General features: G+C 35.1%; 1 protein-coding gene across 1 annotated transcript in view; it reads left to right on the plus strand.

Annotated features, from left to right (window-relative positions):
- The window catches only part of STT3B (STT3 oligosaccharyltransferase complex catalytic subunit B), a 98,299-nt gene that overhangs the window by 21,532 nt on the left and 56,436 nt on the right, over nucleotides 1-20,331 (plus strand). The gene's annotated exons all lie outside the window — the stretch shown is intronic.

Raw genomic sequence — 20,331 nt, forward strand, 5'->3', positions numbered from 1 at the left:
TGAGGGAGAGATAGACTTGAAACCCTTAAGAATAACCAATATTCTGCGGGCTCCCAGCTCCATGGGGAGTCTGCTTCTCCCTCTGACCTTCTCCTCGCTCATGTTCTCTCTCACTGTCTCTCTCTCAAATAAATAAATAAAATCTTTAAAAAAAAAAAAAAAGAATAACCAATATTCTGAAGATCTGTGATGCCATAAGAGCATCTGATAAACATAATTACCTCTTTAGGACTTAACTGGTCTTTTTACAATTTACTCTTCCTAGGTGGTTTTCTCGTTTTTTAGCATAATCTTGACATCACAAAACTTGATCTAGTTTTATTTCCTGTTAGTATTATGAAGATAACTTATGTGCATTTTTTCAGCCCTTGACATGCTCTTCTTTCTAAAACACTTCTTTTCTGCCCTTTTGCTCAATAATCCATCCAGATTTAAGATAGATGTCAGTTAAGTTCCATGAGGGAGCTTTGTGAGGACATGTGTGCTCTGTTTGTCCAATACTTAGCACAGTTCATGTAGGCCCATTAAAAAAAGAAAAAAAAAACCAAGAAAAAACCTTGATAGGAAGTATGCATTACTGGTTGAATTATTAAGTATTAATGGTACACCTACTTTGGAGAACTGTTTAATGTTTTTAAATATATGTGTACTTTATAACCTAAGAGTAGTTATTGAATGGAATGCTCAGTATTTATTCAAAGAAAGCGGAATTGCTAAATATTTATCCAAAGAAATAAAAACATATGTCCTTAAGACAGAATTTATTATATTCATGAAATGGAATATTACCCAGTAATAAAAAGAACAAACTGCTGCTACATGATGAATCTCAAAAATATGTTGAATGGAAAAAAAAAAAAACACTTATTGAAAGTAGAATCTAAGATCTGTATTTATTAATTTATTTTAAGGTTTATTTTGTTTTGTTTTGTTTTTTGAGAGAGCACTTGAGCAATGCGGGGTGGGGGTAGGGAAGAGAGAATCTCAGGCAGTCTCCCCACTGAGCAAAGAGCACAGAGCTTGCTCCCAACTCTCATGACCCTGAGTTGATGACCTGAGCAGAACCAAGAGCCACTGAGCTGACTGAGCCACCCAGGCACCCCTATGCTATATTTATATGAAATCTAAGAACAAAATGAATCTATGGTGAAAGAATTCAAAGAATTCAAAGTGTTTAGGAGGGAGAAGTGACAGGAGAGGTTCACATGGGAACTTTCTGGGTGATAGTTTTGGGTGATAGTTATGATAGATGGTATATATAAAATTGTCAAAACTCACTGATTCAAACATGTAAGATCGGTGTATATATATATATATATATATTTTTTTTAAGATTGTGTTTTATTTATTTGACAGAGATCACAAGTAGGCAGAAAGGAACGAAAGCAAGCTCCCTGCTTTCCCAATGTGGGGCCCAATCCCAGGACCCTGGGATCATGACCTGAGCCGAAGGCAGAGGCTTTAACCCACTGAGCCACCCAGGTGCCCCAAGATCAGTATATTTTAATGCTTAATATAAATTATTCTTTGGAAAAGTCTTAGATGTCATTTGGTATCCCTTCTTTCCTTTCTCTGCTTGATTGCATTTATTACCTGTCCCTCCTGTCAGATTATCAAAGATTGTCAGCTTTATGAGGTCACAGACCAAATTTGCCTTGGTTCTTAGAATTGTGGACTTGTACCGGCTCTGAGGAAAAAGTTATTTGTGAACTCTGATTTCTTCATAAGTTGGTATCTAAACTTTATGGTTGCATTTTCAAGAAAAATATTTGCAGTGTAACAGAATCTTATATTCGGCGTTCTTCTTTATGTAGCTCCTAGCTTTTTCTGCTCTAGGATGCACAAAAGACATCTGTTTAAGTGTTGGTAATCTTGCTCCAATTACAGCTTTGCCAGCCACAGTTTGAGATATCACAGTGCTGTATTTATATACCAAAATTTAAAAATCCAATCTTTTTTTATAAATGTGACATTTATTTTATTCCTCTAAAACAAATGAAAACTAAATATTAATCCTGTTTTCTCCTGAATCTCATTTTGTCATCTCAATTTTTTGAGATTGGGCAAAAAAAAGATAACCTATTATTTTCCTTCTAGTACAGAAAGCCTTAGGCACCAGAGTAATTTGAAAGAGAACTAGATAATTATATAGCACTTTGTCTAACTAGTGTTATCCTTTATGGATATTATTTTTTTATTTTTATTTTACTATTTTTTTCCCTTATTAAAATAATATTATTTTTCCCTCATTAAAATAATACTGTTTTAAATGATTTAATGGCTGAAAAATAAGTATAGTCTTGATTTCCCAAAGCTACTTCAGTGGATCACCCGTGTAGTTTTTTCCAAACTATTGAACTGCTGTAACTCACAGCAGTTTTTCAGTGCTGAAAAGAAAGGCCTTTCTAATATGACTTAATGTGTTGGGGATCCTCTAAAATTAAGTTTAAATTCTGCACAAATTCTTCTGGTCAGAGAATCCGTATTTTCATCAGATTCTCAGACTCTCACCCAGAAAAATTAAAAACCTATCTCAATCTCTGAGGGTTTTGTTGTTGTTGTTGTTTGTGTTTTGTTTTTTAAGGCTTTTTTCATTGCCAGACCATGCTTTTGCCAACTTTTCAGAAACAACCAACTCTTAAGGTCGACAACTGATTCTTTCATGTTGAGTGTTTAGCTGTACTGAATACTGTGAAAATATATTTGATGTCTCTGTTGGTTCTCTTCATGTCTTCATTGTTGTTTTGACTGTTTTTATGACCTTTTTGGTTGTAGAACTAAATCGTAATAACTGCCCTCTGTGCCTCTGTGTTCCAAACCATCCCAGATAGGAGTATAAGAATGATGAAGAAGAAATACTTCCTTTAGTAAACCTGATTTTTTTTTTTATATATATATATGGAATCTCTGGTCAGAAATGCCTGTTCTTATTTATTATACCAGTTTTGTGGGGAAAATGTATACTTGGCAAGATTTTTAGAAATATCAAAATCTGAGACAGTGTGGCTGCATACATATCTTATCTGTCATCTGATAACTTATTCTGTCCTGACTCCTATTTCTGATCGTGTTGCTTTTATCCTTGAGGTGGTACCTAGCTATAAAAACCTGTAAAAAGATATAATAGCATATTGCAAAAATTCAGAAAATTCATGTTAAGAGTTGCTGCATTTTGATATCTGTATTCTATTTTAGTTTAACAAATAGATTTTAGTGTTGTAGCTAAAGACCATGGTTTTTTTTGTTTGTTTGTTTGTTTTAAAGTAAGCTCTACATCCAACGTGGAGCTTGAACTCATGACCCTGAGATGAAGAGTCACATGATTTACCGTCTGAGCCAGCCTGGTGCTCCCTCCTATTTGGCTTTGATTCCTGGGAAATGAAGTTAGATTTAGTTTTTAAACTCATAGGCCCTTATGACCTACATTTTTTTGTGTTTTAGGTAGTCTTGAATTTTTATATCTACCCTTCTCTTGTCCTTTATCTTTCTTGTTACCTTTATTACTTATTTTCGTGGAATAAGAAGAGGATAAATTAAGATGTTTTTCAGATCTTAGGATTTAAAAAAAAATGTATAGGCTTTGATTGCAAAAGCTTTTAGTACTGGTGGTACATTCAACATTTAACTCATTTTTAATAAATATTTATTGTGTGATAACTGCCAGGCACAGTACCAAGGATTAGGAATATATATAGTGGTCTCTGTTGTAGTGGAACGTATTTTCTGGCAAGTAAACATGGAAACAAAGATCTAGATAAGTTCAGTTGTGATAAAGGCTATGAAAAAAAAAAAAATATGGTAGCTAGTGTCCGGTATGTGGCTTTATGACTACCACTGTAGATATGGAAGTAAAGAGGCCTTTTTGAGGTGATATTTAAGCTAAGATCAAAATCAAAAGGAACTGGCTATCGGTGAGGATCTGAATTAAGAGCATCCCTCCAAGCAGGAACACCTTGGCACATTGAAGGGGCAAAATAAGGCCCCCATTGCTAGGATATAGTGAGAAACATGGTATGGATAGTCTTAGGATAGGGCCAGATCAAGTGCTGAAATTGGTAATTATGGAAGTCAAATTCTTTATTGGAACTAAAAAAGAAAAAAAAAAGACGTGGAACAGAAATTCTTTTTGTTGCAGCAGATGTTTTTCATTTCTGCATACAATACTGAATAGTTTTACAAGTGATGAAAGGCTTTAGAGGCCAGAACATAAAAAGGGACCCAAATGCATTGACTCCAGTATACGGAGTGTTCACACATGAAAATTTAATCAGTTACACTATTTTTATACCTGAATAGTATATTTTTATAGAAAGAATAATTTACCTTAGAGTGGGAGTTAAAAATATTTTATACAACTCATAACTTCATATTAGCACTAACTTACTTAACTCAGGACATTTGCAGAAAATGTTTTAAAATTGGATCATATGTAAAATGTTCAGAGGCAGTTTAACAACATCTGTTGAACTTATTACATGTGAGGTACTGTGCTTGGTGCTAGGGGTAAGAAGAGTAATTCATTTATCTTTGCCTAAAGATCAAATCAAGTGAATAGCTTTGCTATTCATTAGTTGAATGACCGTGAGCAAGTTACTTAACCTCTTCATTTGTCTTCTCATTTGTGAATTGGGAATGACATTAATACTCTATCAATAAGTTGTCATGAAGATTAAATTAATACAAATGAAGGTACTTAGAACAGTGTATAATTCATAATTACTTATTAAGTGTTCACTGTTTGTTGTTATTATTTACTTAGGTTGGGACCTACTAATAGTAAATTAATGCTGTTTAGTGTGTTGTTTTGAAAAAGGTAAAATGAAAAATGCAAGATCAAGGTTTAAAGGGGGAAGTGCCAGTTCTTAATCTGAAAAGGATAGTTAAAGCTTAGAAAGTGGTGTCTTGAGTTAGGTCTTGAAAGATAGGTGTGGGGGATGCCTGGGTGGCTCAGTTGGTTGGACAACTGCCTTCGGCTCAGGTCATGATCCCGGAGTTCCGGGATCGAGTCCCGCATTGGGCTCCCAGCTACATGGGGAGTCTGCTTCTCTCTCTGACCTTCTCCTCGCTCATGCTCTCTCTCACTGTCTCGCTCTCAAATAAATAAATAAAATCTTTAAAAAAATTTTTTTTTAAAAAGATAGGTGTGGGAGGATACTAAAGGAGGATTTGCTCTTCAGGTAACAACAGCTTGTGCACAGATATGGAAGCATGAAAAATCATGAATAGTATTTATTTAGTGAAAAACCTAAAGTTGAGATATATAAGGTGAGAAAGAAGTAGGGAGGAGCCATTTCAGGGTAAGGATAGGAAAGGGAGTCTTAAAAACATTAGGACTTTATCCTGTAGATTTTTGGGAAACAGTTGAAGGATTGGTATAATCATTTTAGAAATTTTTCTGTTGTGTGGATGGGATGAATTCTAAGGTCAGAAGGAAATACCAGAAGCTAGGAAGTCTGTAAGAAGAAAAATGAAGTAGTCTAGATAAAATATGAAGAGAGCTTTAATGAGGGGAATTTAAGAGCTGGGTATAGGGAGTGAGGTATTTATGATTCCCAAATAGATACCAGTGATAATGGTAACATTTTAACTAAGATAGAAAGCATCTTTAAAAAAAAATAATAATGTTTTTAGAGTAAGGGAGGTAGAGAGTGAGAGAGAGAATCTCAAGCAGGCTCAGAGCCCAGCTCAGAGCCCTGCAGGGCTCTATCTCACTACCCTGAGATCATGACATCAGCCAAAATCAAGAGTTAGTTGTTCAACCAACTGAGCCACTCATGCACCCCAAGAACTACTTTAATAGTAGAGGGCAGGGTAAATGATGAGTTCAGTTTAGGTATGTTGAATATCCTATCTGTGGAGACGTCTACATAGTTGTTACTCAAGTAGGCTATTCAATATATAGATTTAGAATTTAGAAAAAGGAATTGTGTACTTAGCATATGTTGTAGTCAAAGTTCAGGAAATGGACAAAGGAAAGAGGAGAGGTGATAGTGGAAAGAGAGCAGTGAAGACCAAGCTTTGACATTGAGCATTTGGAGCAGTTTGGAGCATCATGACTAAGAAAATCTGTCTCTGGCACTCAGTTTTTTTCATCCAAAAGATTGAAGGGCATGTGCCACTTGTAAGAGAATGAATTTTCAGACTCTTAGCTCTTTATGTACTTAATACTGAAGTTTAGGCATCATGCTGATTTTTCCCCCCATATCTTATTGCAGTTATCCATCACCCATTTATAAGAGGAAAGCCTAGCACTCACCTGTCCTATATGTTGTTGCCCTGGTATGTGAAAATCCAGGGTTCCAAATGAAGGCACAATTCACAGTGTTAGTGTAGAAATACTGTGTTTTCTCTAAAAAGAACAAGTGAAATATATGTTACTGAGGAAACTCCATGATTCTTTCTGACAATTTCAGAAGTTCGTTTACTGGATCATAATCTATAAAGATCAAACATAGCAAATTTATCTTTGGTACTGACTAATATATATCTTAAGATATTTATGAGGGCAATAAAAAAATTATTCTAAAGCATGAGATAGAGTAGAAAAGTAAGTATTAAACGAGAAGAGAAAAACGAGCAAAGGTCAGCTTCAGGTGTGGAAATTACAATATACATCTTGCAGTGCTTTGGTGAATTGTGTTTCATTTGAAATTTTGGTATTCAGATGGTCTTCCTTAGGACAGAGCCAACCTTTTATATAGTAGCACAGATTTTCTCATTTTAATAAAGCTGATCGTGGTTAAATAATGTTCTTTAGGAAACAATGTAGAATTCTAAAGTTAGTAAAATAGGCCTTTTCTGTAAAAACAGTACCTTCTTTAAAAGACAGTGCTGGTGGGGCACCTGGGTGGCTCAGTGGGTTACAGCCTCTGCCTTCGGCTCAGGTCATGATCCCGGGGTCCTGGGATTGAGCCCCACATCAGGCTTTCTGCTCAGCAGGGAGCCTGCTTCCTACTTTCTCTGCCTGCCTCACTGACTACTTGTGATCTCTGTCTGTCAAATAAATAAATAAAATCTTTAGAAAACAACAACAACAACAACAATGTTGGGGTGCCTTTGTGGCTCAGTGGGTTAAAGCCTCTGCCTTTGGCTGAGGTCATGATCTCAGGGTTCTGGGATGGAGCCCTGCATCGCCTGCTCTGTTCAGCAGGGAGCCTGCTTCCCCCTCTCTCTCTGCTTGCCTCTCTGTCTACTTGTGATTTGTCAGATAAATAACATCCTTAAAAATAAAATAAATAAATAAAATAAAAGTGCTTTTTCTTTTTGTGTTTTTGTACTGCGGTTTTTGCTGCAATAGCTGAAGAAATAGGAAAAGTATTTTTCTCTTAGGGAAGACCTAGACTGATGCTAGGAAGGAAAGAGCCAAATTGAAATAGCTAATTATTGGACATATGTAATGGAGAAGGTGAATTTCTATTGCTTCACTTAGGGTGGAGATTGTGTTTTTAGATAGATTATTAAAGTAATATATTACAGTAAGAGTGAAAGCCAAAGGGAGTTTCAAATTAGCCACCTATACAAAATTTTGGTGTTCTTTTTCCTTTGGAAGGGAGGGAGAATGACTTATCATAGACAAGCTGTTTTATAGACTTTATTTCTGAGTGGGCATATGAATAATTTTCTGACTTGTTAGTAACAAGATTGTTTAAAGATTTAATGAAAAATGGTGTAAAGAGTAAAGTGGGATTTTTAAATTCAATAAAGAATGAGAAACAACCATACTTGAAATTCCTATGGAATTAGAAAATACTTGATAACGGGAAAGAGGAAGAAATTCAAAACAAATTCTTAAACTTTAAATCTCATAAGTAGTCTGTTCAGTTCAAAATATTGATGGATGGTGATAATAATGGAAGCTGTCTACCTCTTGGGAGATGTTGCAGTAATGGGCAATAGAAACAATAGAACTAACTTATCCTGTGTCTGTCTTGCATTCTTTCTTCTCATGAGAACTGAGACTTCGCTTTCGACCCAATAACTTTTTGATCCATGTGTATATAAAAGTGAAACAGCCTGTTTAGGTCAAATAGGAATTTTTAGTTCTCTGTTTTATATCTTGTAAACAGTTTTAAAACCACGAAGGAGAAAACGGTGAGAAAAAATATTTTCCTGTCCTCTCTCATTTGTTTTTGATACACATTGCATATGCAGACATTGTTTTCATGTTATTAGTAGACATTGTCCCAGAGTAGTTGTTTAACGTTTATGTGGCAAGCTTGCCTATAAGGGAGGAGGAATTGGAAAAAATGAGCCTGTGTTGATAGTGGAAGAGGAAGAAGGGATTGCATGTCTTTTAGAAAATTATGTGTGCCCGTGCTTACATATAACTTTTTAAGATGAGAAATAGACTTTGGAGGAAGTAAAGATTAGAAAATGTTGCATACTAGGGCTCATAGGTGGTTCAGTCCGTTAAGCATCTGACCCTTGGTTACGGCTCAGGCCATGTTTTAGGGTCCTGGGATCAAGCCCTAAGTTGGGATCAAGCCCTGGACTTGCTTGAGATTCTTTACCCCTCCCTCTCCCTCTACCTCTGCTCTTCCCCCTGCTTGTTTGCATAAAACAATTTGTTTGCTCTCAAATAAATAATAAAATCTTTTTTTAAAAAAAATTCTGGCATTCTGAGAAGAGTATGGTTATCTGGAGACACATAGTGGTTAAATCAACTCAACCATGCATATGAAGCATAAGAAAGGTGCCAAGAAGGGAAATTTGAGGCAGAGATAGGGACCACTTGCTTTGTATCTCCTTTGTGAGAGTGAAATTTGTTGAAGGGTTTGGTAAAAGCATTTTATAGATTGTGTGTGATGGTGATAAGATGATGATGATGGTTATTATCAGCCAAGCAGTACTTAATAACGTTTTCTGGCAATGATTTTCTTTTCTTTATCTAGACTTTGTGCGTGTGTGTGGGTGTGTTTCTTTTTAATTTTTTCCCCTTTTGAAATGGCCAGTTATTCCTCCCATCCTTAACAGTCTCACAAATACTATATGACTCTACTTATCCCTTGCTTTAAAAAGTCTCCACTCCTTCCTTCCTCTTTCTCTTCTTCCTGTTTTACTCTTCTATTTCATCCCTTTAGTTTCTTCCAAAGCTCTTGTTTCAGTCTATAATTACCTGGTTTGTGTTTGTTGCACTTAAATTCCAGGACAGCTGTGACTTTGCCTGTCTTTTTTAGTGCTCTGTTCCTGTGCCTAGCAGAAACCTGGTGTATATTGTTGCTCAAGAATTTAAAAAAAAAAAAAAAAAAAAAGGAAGGGAAGGAAGAAAAAGAAAAATTCATCTTTCAAAAATGAAAACCATACTAATGCCCAGTATAGAGTAGCCACCTTTCCAGGCACATGCTGTTCTAGGTAGGAGTTTGGGGGAGGTTTTGAAACACATGGCATCAAATTGAGATGTGTTATCTATCCATAGAGGACAGCCCTGAGCCCTCACTTGGAGTCCATGTATCCTTATTTTTGATAGAAACTTAAGTTTAGTTAACCTGGTTTCTTATCTCCAAGCAAATTAAAAAAAAAAAAAAAAAAAAATCACCGCTAGGGTGATTCAAGGCTTCTGTCTTCAGGGGACTGTGTTGACATGTGATAATACTTGGTATAGTACTCCACCACATTACTCTCCTTTTGCCCTGTCTTCCCTCCTTTTCCTCCCTCATTTGCTACTTGGATTTGTTGTTCTTTAGCACTGTCACTGATCAAAGCTGCTTTCCTCTCCTTTCTTTCATCCTTTCTGTTTCTGATTGGTTCTTCTGTTTCTTAGATTTTATTTGTAAAGGCTGAGCTAAACTAGACTTGTGTTGTCTTAAGAAAATTAGATTTGTGGACTGAACACTTTTGGGAGGTGGAACATCTTTGTCTCTCATCACCTCTGTATTTAGACTGGTAACTTGTACTTTGAATCTATTTTATAATCCTGATTTCTAGATTTCTGACAGTTTCACTATGTTTTCTAAAACAGTATCAGTCTTGTATCTGTAGGAAAAAGGTAGGAATTATTATAGCAGGCACTTATTGGAGACCATCATTTTAATGCAAGTGTTATGAAAGAGCAACATCGCCTGCCCTCACCCCCCTTCCCCAGAATGTCAAATAGCAAACTTTAGTTAAAGATTTAATTATTTGTATGCATTTATTTGGTAGATAGTTTTAGAAAAGGAACATGGTTTAGGGAAAAGAATGGCAGAACTGGCCCTTGGAAAACTTGTGTTTTACTTTCAGTGCTGCATTTTACTTTCAGTGCTACCTTTAGTGCCTGTCTTTGGGCTAGAACTTTGTCTTTTACTTCCTTCTTAAGAGGAGCTTTTATTTTTCTTAGCTTTTCCAGTTCAAATTCTACACATATGTTTCAAAAGCTAGTCACAGGGAGTAAGTATTAGGTGCCTTGAGTTTGGCCATAACATTAAGGATAACAATATACTGTTCTTAATTTATTCTTAGGCATTTTCCAGTTATGTTAGTATTTTTTTGTGATACACTGCCATATTTTTGTAGATAAGTGGAAATGCTAATTAAACATACAAAACCCTTGCCCACCTCAGAGATTTCTGTTATTTCTTCTTCTTCTTCTTCCCCTCCTCCCCCACTCCCCCTCAAAGGTTTCTTCTCAAAGGTAGAAAAGCTATAGGTTAATTTTAGGACTGAGGCATAATTTTTTTTTTTTAACCTTTAATATTAAGAGTATAGGAGAGCCCCATGCAGGGCTCCTGGCTCAATCCCAGGATTATGACCTGAGCGGGAGGCAGAGGCTTAATCCACTGGGCCACCCAGGCTCCCCTTTTCCTACATCTTTAAACCATCAGTTTGCTTATTACTGGGAACTAGTAGAATTATCAATATGCTCCTTTCAGAAAGTAAAAATATCCATATGAAAATTATTTTGTCTGTCTTTATAAAGTCATGTTTCCATACATTATTGGAATTGAAAATTGGTTCTAGAGATTGGGTTGAGAAAATTTGGGAGAGGCATTTTTTATTTTTGCAAGAACTCATGAAAATGTTGCATAAACCTAAAAGTAGAACCATAGTGAATCTCATGTAGCTACCATCTGTACTTAATAGTTACCATTTTTGTCATACTTGTTTCAAAACGAATTATTTTATTGAAGTTAAAATACTGAAAGTTACTTGACAGTATAAATAAAGGAAGAGATACATGTAAAATACGATAGTTTTCTGAGACTATTTTAAGATAGATGTTATTTTAGCACTTGTGTTTCTTTTATTTCCATTTTATTTTGGTGATTTCTAACCTTTAATACATCATTTTTCTGTCTGTTTACCTAGTTTTACTTGGGGAGAACTAGAATTTGGATATATGAGATTGTGTGTGTGATACTTTCCATGACAAAGTTTACATATATATATGTATTGTGTATATTATGTATTCAGAGACTGTATTTTATTATTGCCTTTCCCTATATCCATAGGAAACAATGAAAAGTAAGAAAACAGGGATAAAGAACTTGCTTCTGGAAGCCACATACCTGTGTTTTTTTAAATACATATATATGTATTGTATTCCTTGTGTGTATAATTATGTAAATAATGTGTCTGTTTGTATGTAATTTTATTACAATTAAATATATATGTGTATATGTAAACTATATGTATATACATATAATACCATGGACAATTTCAAACAACACAGAAGTTTGAAGTGCAGTAGCTTATTCCATTTTGGAATTTCATACTGTATGTCTTAACTATTTCTAATTACTTTGTTTACTTTGAATGAAAGTAAAATTCTATTTTTCTGCTAACTGAGAAGATTGTTAGTTGTAAGGGCTGATAAATTGGATAGAACAAAATGGAACAAACTATTACTTCTTAGAACAGGGCTTTCAAAACCTGAAGTTTGCCAAGTAGTCTTTGACACATCTTTTTAACAGTCACAGGGAAGTTTATTGATTTTCAAATTTAGAGTCTGAAGGAATCGAGTGATAAATTATTAGAATTAATAAGCATTTCCAAGGTTTCTGGTTATAAAATCAATGTTAAAAATATCAAGAGATTTCCTGTCAATGTCAAACAGAATTTTTAAAAATTAAGTGAAGATACCATTAAAGATAGGAATAAATCTAAGCAAAGATGTACAAGACATCTAAGGTTAGGTTGTACATTTTCTGGAGAGACATTAAAGAAGATTTAAATGAAGGAGATAAACTATAGGTTTGAAGAGTGAGTATTGTAAAGATGTTAATTCTTCCCAGCCTGCTGTGTGGAGTTAATGGACTTTCAGCCCAAACCTCACTTTTTTTTTTTTTTTTGGTCGAATTGACAGGCTTATTTTAAAATTCATATAGAAAGGCAAAAGGTCAAAATAAAACCAGTTAAGAAATGTTCTACCAGGTATCAAGAAAACAATTTAAAGCTTCAGTAATGAAGGTTACATATTATTGATGCAAGGATAGACATAAAGACCACTTTAACAAAATAGAGTCTAGAAACAGATCTGTACAATATGAACCTTTAATATACTATGGGGGTGGGATTGTAGAGCAATAGAGAAAAGATAGTTTTTGTTTTTTAAAGATTTTATTCGTTTATTTGACAGACAGAGACCACAAGTAGGCAGAGAGGCAGGCAGAGAGAGGAAGGGAAGCAGGCTTCCTGCCAAGCAGAGAGCCCGATGTGGGGCCTCCATCCCAGGATACTGGGATCATGACCTGAGCCGAAGCTGAAGGCAGAGGCTTTAACCCACTAGGCTACCCAGGTGCCCCAAGGTAGTTGTTTTAATAAATGATGGTGGAATTATTTTTTATAAGGAGAAAATAAAAATAAAATTGAATTCCTATATCACACCATGTAAAATAACCCGATCCAGGTCAAGTAAGTTGAAACTGTAAGTTGACATAAAGAAAATAAAACAGTATCCTTATGACTTTGGGGTAGGAAAAGACTTTATTTTTAACCAGGAGGAAATCACTAACCCTATAGCAGAAAGTTGGTAAATTAGGTTTATGTCAGGAATTTCTGTTCTTTTAAATACCATTGCAAGTGAAAAGAGAAACCACAGAATGAAAGATTACAGCTTATGAAAAATTTATCCAAATCACCTAGGGAAAAAATGTGCAAAGCATTTCAACATACATTTTACCCAAGAGGAATTTTAATGGCCAGTAAATATATGAAAAGTTTTGAACCTCAGGAGTTATCATGGAAATGTCAAACATTGTTACCATTGTTGGCAATAATTAAGTTTGGTAATCCTGTGTTGGTAATATTACTCAGCAGCAAGAACTCTCGGATAGAGTGCCCCCTTTTTATTTATTTATTCCTATAGTCGTAGTTAATTTAGCTGTCACACAGGGCTTAGATTAGTTGAGTGGTGTGTTGTGTAGGGGGAAGGATGAAAATGGGGCACTATATTATGGGTCTAAAAAGAATAGTGACTAACACTGAATGTGCCCTGTGAAATGAGTGTACTTGCCTTTTATAGTCCTGTTGTTTCACTTCCAGGAGGTAAGAGATGAAAGCTACAAGGGCATGCAGAAGAACTTTCGTAGTGATGGGTTGGAAATTGAGTCAGAAAATGGATAGAAAAACAAATGACAATTCAGGCAGGAGAAAGTTAACTGAAAATCAAAGAGAATGTGTATGTAAGAATCCGTAAGGGAGTTCTGGGAATCTTGCATACCAGGAGTAACTTGATCCTGGGGATAAAACGGGACTAAACACATTCTACTTATGTTTATGTTTATTTTTAAGTATCTTGACTAGGTTTTCAATAGAATCTTAATGAGCATTCTTATTTGTTCTAACTTTTTAATTATGCCTTCAGGCTTGGGTCTCAGCAAGTATAGAGTTAAATCTGTCTTTGTCTTTAATTTGGGGATACCATTTAAAATTGGCTTTAGGTACCTATCAAGATAGCTTGATTGTATCTCACCCCCACTGAAAAACATATTTATGAAATCAGTTATTCTTTTAACATTTTTGAGGCTACTGTGTGTTACATGCTGTACCAGATGTTGGAGACGTAGTGGTATTCTAATGGGAGTATTTATCTAGTAAGGTAAATAATAAGTGAACTAATGTGAAAATAGATCTGTGGCAAGTGCTAGGAAGTACACTGAACCATTTCAGAACAGCATCCCTGGAAATGTGTTGAAGTTTGAAGGACGAGTTATTTAATCTAAGAAGAGGGAGATACTAGTGATCCAGGGAGAGGGAATTAACAGTTTGAAGATCCTAGGAAGGAACAAAGTGAGTATGGAGAACTGATGGGTACAGCAGTCCCCCACTTTATCTGTGATTTCACTTTCTGTGTTTTCAGTTAACTGTGGTCAACTGTAGATGATCCTCCTGTCAGAAAGTTAACAGTAGCCTAATGCTACGTCACAGTGCCTACATCATTCACTTCACTTTATCTCCTCACATCAGTTTATCATCTCACATCATTTTAAGAAGGATGAGTTCCGTACAATAAGATATTTTGACAGACCACATTCATTTTACTTTTATTAGAGTATATTGTTATAATTCTATTTTATTATTGTTAATCTCTAACTGTGCCTAATTTGTAAGTTAAACTTTATCATCATAGGTATGTATATGAGAAAATGTAGTATATATAGGGATTTGTACTCTCTGCAGTTTCAGACATTCACTGGGGGTCTTGGAGTATACCCCTCACAGATAAGGGAGGAGCTACTGTATATGAGAAGTAGGGAGATAGCAAGGTATGAAATTAGACTGTAGTGTTGTATTAAAGCTAGAGTGTGTGTGGCTTTATGTTAAGAAGTAGAGATTCTTCCCTTAAAAAAAAAATTTTTTTTAACTTATGAGGGGAAGCCTTTGAATAGTTTAGCAGAAGGTTGCAGTATGATCACGTTTGTATTTTGAAAAGATGTTCTTTGTTGAGCTGTTATACAGATTGGAAATTTAGGAGATAGGCAAAATGGATCTAGGGAGATGAGTTGGAGGCTACCACTATAGTCTATTTAACATGATAACTTGAATTAGAGTTAGAGTGCTAGTGTCAGAATAGAAAGAGTGGACAGGGGCGCCTGGGTGGCTCAGTGGGTTAAGCCGCTGCCTTCGGCTCGGGTCATGATCTCAGGGTCCTGGGATCGAGTCCCACATTGGGATCTCTGCTCAGCAGGGAGCCTGCTTCCTCCTCTCTCTCTCCTGCCTCTCTGCCTACTTGTGATCTCTCTCTGTCAAATAAATAAAATCTTTTTTTTTTTTTTAAGATTTTATTTATTTATTTGACAGACAGAGATCACAAATAGGCAGAGAGGCAGGCAGAGATAGAGAGAGGAGGAAACAGACTCCCTGCTGAGCAGAGAGCCCAATGCGGGGCTTGATCCCAGGACCCTGAGATCATGACCTGAGCTGAAGGCAGAGGCTTTAACCCACTGAGCCACCCAGGCGCCCCTCAAATAAATAAAATCTTAAAAAAAAAAAAAGAATGGACAGATTGTCCAGTTTGTTGGTATATAATTGTTCATAGTAGTCTCTTAGAATCTTTGTATTTTTGTGTTATCAGTTATAGTGGATAAATTTCAGAGATATTTCAGAAGTAAAATGACAACTTGATTATGATTTGTCTGTAGGATGTGAGAGGGAAGGAACTATCAAGGATGACATCTAGATTTTGGTCTTCAACTTAGATGATAGAACACCCTGAAAGCAGAGTGTGTATATATATATGTATGTGTGTGTATATATATATATATACACACATATATATATTATGTATGTTTGGAGGGGTCTGATCATGAATGTAGTTGGATATTAAGTTTGAGATGCCTTGGTGACATTGAAAGACAAAACCAAACCAAATCAAAAAAACTGATGTAGACAGGGAGAAAGATTGGTAAATTGTTGGGCATGCTGGTAATAATTACTGAAGAGACCCAGATGTAACTGACACTGAGGGAGAGTTAGAGTTAATGAGAGGATCTTGGGTAAAGGAGGCTACCTGTACAGAAATCAGGAAGAGGACTGGAGATGTGGGTTAAAAATCCAGAGACTTCTAATTATCCTTAGCATTCTGAAATATATTGAGTTGTGTATGCGGTTTCTTTTTCCCAGTTAAGAGAAATGGAAAAACTTTCTGGATTAATTTTTTTCGTAGTACTTTTTCCAGCTTTATTGAAATTTAATCGACAAAGTTGTATAAAATGATTTGATAGACCTATACTGTGAAATAATTACTGAAATCAATTTAATAAACACATGCATTGCCTCACGTTACTTTTGTTCAGATGAGGTTCCTGAAGATCTACTCAACAAATTTCAAGTATATAATATAGTATTATTAACTATAGTCACCAAATTATACATTAAATCCTTAGAATTTGTTCATGTTATGACTGAAAGTTTGTACCTCTTGACCATCATCTCCCCAGTTGTCCCATTCCCACATCCCCTGGCAACCACCGTCTACTGAGTTAAACATTTCTTTTTAGTAGTCCACTTATAATTGATACCATATAGTATTTCTCTTTCTGTCTGGCTTATTTTTTTATAACATAATACCCTCCAGTTTGATCGATGTTGTTACAAACCAAATGACAAGATTTCTTTCTGCTTTGTGGCAGATAAGAGTCCCTTATATATATTTACATTTTTTTTCCATTCATCCATTGACAGACATTTAGGTTGTTTCCATATCTTTGCTATTATGAAGAACACTGCAGTAAACATGGGAGTGCAGATTTCTCTTCCAGATACTGATTTTTTTCTTCAGGATTTATACCCAGAAATGGGGTTGCTGGTAGTTCCATTTTAATTTTTTGAGGAGCTTCCATACTGTTTTCCATAATGGACATCTCGATTTATATTCCCACCATCCCTGTACAAGGTTTCCTTTTCTCAAACCCTTGACATTTGTTACCTCTTATCTTTTTAATGATAGCCATACTAATAGGTGTGAGGTGTATCTCATTGTGGCTTTGGTTTACATTTTCCGGGTAGATAGTGATGTCAAGCACCTTTTCATTATGTCTGTTGACCATATTTATATCTTTGGAGAAATGTCTCTTCAGCTCCATTATTAAATCACATTTGTTTTTGATTTGAGGAAGTTTTTGTTGTTATTGAGTGGCTTGGGTTCCTTATTTTAGAAATTAACCTCTTATTAGATATATGGTTTGCACATAAGAGACTCTTAATCTCACAAAACAAACTGAGGGTTGCTCAAGGGAGTAGGGAGAGAGTGGTGGGGTTGTGGACATTGGGGAGGATATGTGCTATGGTTAGTGCTGTGAAGTGTGTAAACCTGGCAAATCACAGACCTGTACCCCTGGGGCTAATGATACATTTTATGTTTATTTTAAAAATTATTTAAAAAAAGAGATAAGGTTTGCAAAAAAAATTTTTTTTTATTCCATAGTTTGCCTTTTCATATTGTTTCTTTTTTTTCTTTGCTTTGCACAAACTTTCTGGTTGGGTACAGTCTTAGTTTTGTTGCTTGTGTTGCTTGTTTTTGGTGCCCCCCCCCCCCAACAAATCATTGCCAAAGGCAGTGTTCAGGAACTTTTTTTCTGTTTTTTTGTTTGTTTGTTTTAGTGTTTTATGGTTTCAGGTGTTACCTGTAAGTCTGTAATGCATTTTGAGTTAATTTTTGTATGTGATGTAAGGTAAGGGTCCACTTTTATTCTTTTACATATAATATCTAGGTTTTCCCAACACCGTTATTGAAGAGACTATTCTTTCCCCATTATTTGTTCTTGGTACCCTCGTCAAAGATTAGTTGACTCCATGTATGTGGGTTTATTTCTTGGTCCTGTTACTCTGGCTGGTTGTTTCTTTCTTTCTTTTTTTTATTTTTTATTTTATTTTATTTTATTTTATTTTTAATTTTTTTTCTTTCTTTCTTTCTTTCTTTTTAATGCCAGTACCATACTATCTTGATTACTATTGCTTTGTAATAGAGTTTGAAGTCAGGAAGAATGATTCCTCCACCTTTGTGATACCACCTTCTTCTTTATCAAGACTGCTTTGGATAGTTAAAGCCTTTTGTGGTTTCATAAACATTTTTGAATTTTTTTCTGTGAAAAATGTTTTGATTTTTATAGGAATTGCATCAAATTTGTAGATTGCTTTGGATACTGTGAACATTTTAACGATAATACTGGTTCAATCCAAGAACATGGAGTATCTTTCCATTTACTTGTGTCTTTCATTTTATAGTTTTCAGTGAACAGATCTTCCACTTGGGTTAAATTTATTCCTAAGTAGTATATTGACTTTAATGCTATTGCAAATGGGGTTGTTTCCTTACTTTCTCGTTGAGATATTTCACAGTTAATGCGCAGAAATGCAACTGAGTTTTGAATGATGATTTTTTTAACCTGCATCTTTACTGAATTCTTTTTATTAGTTCTGACAGTTATTTGGTAGAGTCTATATAAGATTGTGTCTTCTGCAAACTGTTTTGCTTCTTCTTTCCCAATTTGGATGCCTTTTATTTCTTTTTCTTGCCAGATTGCTTGGCTAGAACTTTAGCTTTGTGTTGAATAGTACTGTAAGAGTGCTTTCCTTTGTCTTGCTCCTGATCTTAGAGGAAAATCTTTTAAACTTTCACCATCAAGTAGGTTGTTTAGCTATGGACTTGTCAGATACGACCTTTATTTTGCTGAGGTACCTTCCTTCTGCACCCAATTTGTTGAGAGTTTTTGTTGTGAAAGGAGGTTGAATTTTGCCAAATGCCTTTTCTGCATTTATTGAAATGATCATGTGATTTTTTTTCCTTCATTTTTGTTAATATGGTCTATCACATTGATCACCATACATTGAACTGTTCTTGACTCCCAGGGATATATATACCTGTTGATGATGCTGTATGATCATGATGTATTGAAGAGTGTGCTATTGAATTTGGTTTGCTAGTATTTTCTTGATTTTTTCATGTATGTTCATCAGGGACATTGGCCTGTAATCTTGTATCCTGTCGTGCCCTCATCTGGCTTTGATAGGACAGATCTGGTCTCAGGAAGTGAGTTTGGAAGTGTTGTCTCTTTGATTTTTTGGAAGAGTTTGAGAAGGATTAGCATTCTTTGAATGTTTGGTAGAATTTGCCATTAAAGTCATCTTGTTGGGATTTTCTTTGGGGGAGGCTTCTGATTACTGATTCAGTCTCCTTGTTATTGGTCTGTTCCGATTTTTTTATTTCTTACTGGTTCAGTCTTGATGTAGGCTTTATGTTTTTAATTATTCATTTCTTCTAGGTTGTCCACTCTGTTGATATATAATTATTCATAGTAGTCTCTAATGATCCTTTGTATTTCTGTGGTATCAGTTATAATATCTCGCCTTTCATTTCTGATTGTATTTATCTGAGTCTTCTCTCTTTTAGTCTAGCCAAAGGTTTGTGAGTTTTGCCTATCTTCAAAAACACCAGTTCTTAGTTTGGTTGACCTTTCTTTTGTGTTTCTAGATTTTATTTCATTTATCGTTGCTCTGATCTTTTTATTTCCTTTCTTCTGCTAACTTTGGGCATAATTTATTCTTTTTCTAGTTCCTTGAGGTGTAAAATTAGGTTATTTGAGATTTTTTTTTTAATGTAGATGTTTATTACTCTAAACTTTCCTCTTAAATCTGCTTTTGATGCATTCTGTAAGTTTTGCTATGTTGCAATGTTACTGTGTTTCTCAAGACATTTTTTATTGTCCCTTTTATTTCTCCTTTGACCTGTTGATTGTTCAGGACAATATTTTCAATTTCCACACATATGTGAATTTTCCACGTTTTTTTTTTTTTTTTTTAATTTCTAGAGTGTTACTATGGTGGCTGGAAAAGATAGTTGATATAATTTCAGTCGTCTTATATTTGTTAAGATTTGTTTTGTGACCTAACATATTCTGGAGAAAATTATGTGCATGCCTAAGAATAATATGTGTTCTGCCTCTGTCAGATGTAATGTTCTGTATTAATCTGTTAGATCCATTTGGTTTGAAGTGTGGTTCAAGTCCAGTATTGCCTTATCTCTCTTTGTATGTTCTATCCAGTATTGAAAGTAAGTATCAAAGTCCCCCAATATTTATTGCATTGCTGTCTGTTTCTGCTTTTGGATCTGCTACATTTGCTTAATATATTTAAGTGCTCTGATGTTGAGTGTGTATATATTTACAGTTACTACATCCTTTCAGTCAGCTGTGGCTTGTCTTGGTCTCTGCAGATAGTCCTGTTTCTGCTTCCTATGGTATTCTTCCATTTGTTTTGATGCATAGCTTTTGTGTTGCTTATTTTTCTCCAGTGGGTGTGCTTATTTTTGTATTTGATGAAATTTATCTAAAAATGCTGTGTTTCTTCTCATTTGTATTTTGTCTTCCATTGACTAAATTTCTCATTCCTGAAGGTCATATTCTTGTTTTGCATTGC

Source organism: Mustela nivalis (assembly GCF_964662115.1).
Source record: "Mustela nivalis genome assembly, chromosome: 1".
NCBI lineage: Eukaryota > Metazoa > Chordata > Mammalia > Carnivora > Mustelidae > Mustela > Mustela nivalis.